This window comes from Penaeus monodon, chromosome 19, assembly GCF_015228065.2.
Source record: "Penaeus monodon isolate SGIC_2016 chromosome 19, NSTDA_Pmon_1, whole genome shotgun sequence".
Lineage (NCBI taxonomy): Eukaryota > Metazoa > Arthropoda > Malacostraca > Decapoda > Penaeidae > Penaeus > Penaeus monodon.
Window position 1 is genome coordinate 1,957,898 of NC_051404.1, and position 646 is coordinate 1,958,543.

The 646-nt window shown below is 38.4% G+C and overlaps 1 pseudogene; it reads right to left on the minus strand.

The window, feature by feature from the left end:
* LOC119585510 overlaps window positions 1-579 on the minus strand; it is a 1,934-nt pseudogene extending 1,355 nt beyond the window's left edge.
* Window positions 580-646: the final 67 nt, after the last annotated feature.

Genomic DNA, 646 nt, shown 5'->3' on the forward strand with positions numbered 1-646 from the left:
CTTTGCAGTCACACATTTATGCAGGCGTTATATTTCTAAAGAGAAACAGAGGAAACAGTTCAAAGAAAGGATGGATAGGTCAGTGCCCTAGGTCGGCCGATCTTAAAGCACGCACCAACCCCCAAGGCGAGAGTCTTACGCACCCTCTCCTACACCTCTATCATAGATGTTTGGTCCAGCTTTCTCTTTACGATCAGTGCATCCAGGTCCCCAGTGCGCCAGATGACATATTTCAGTTCGCTGATTCGGAGATCTAACCTGTAAAAGGATTGGTATGAAAATTAATAATCCTTTTGGATATGAAAGTTTGCAGACGGACACACGTCACGAGTTTATGATTTATCTTTTTAATTAGAAGATATCGTACTATTTCCTTCCAGACTTATTTCATATAGTATGTGAAGAGCTTAACTGATTTCCGTAATTTGTGATTTGTGGTGTTTTCTAAATAAAAATCACCTTTTAGAGATTTCCTTGAAAGGAGAAATGTAATATATCTAGTTATTTATTGGTTAATTTTATTTTAGCAGTTGTGTCATACACAGTCACACATACATCCAAACAGTTCCCAAGAATCATTCAGGAAAAATGGGTAGGTAAATCAAGCAGAGATATAGTTATGCCCATGCCTGTGTCTGTACCTAAC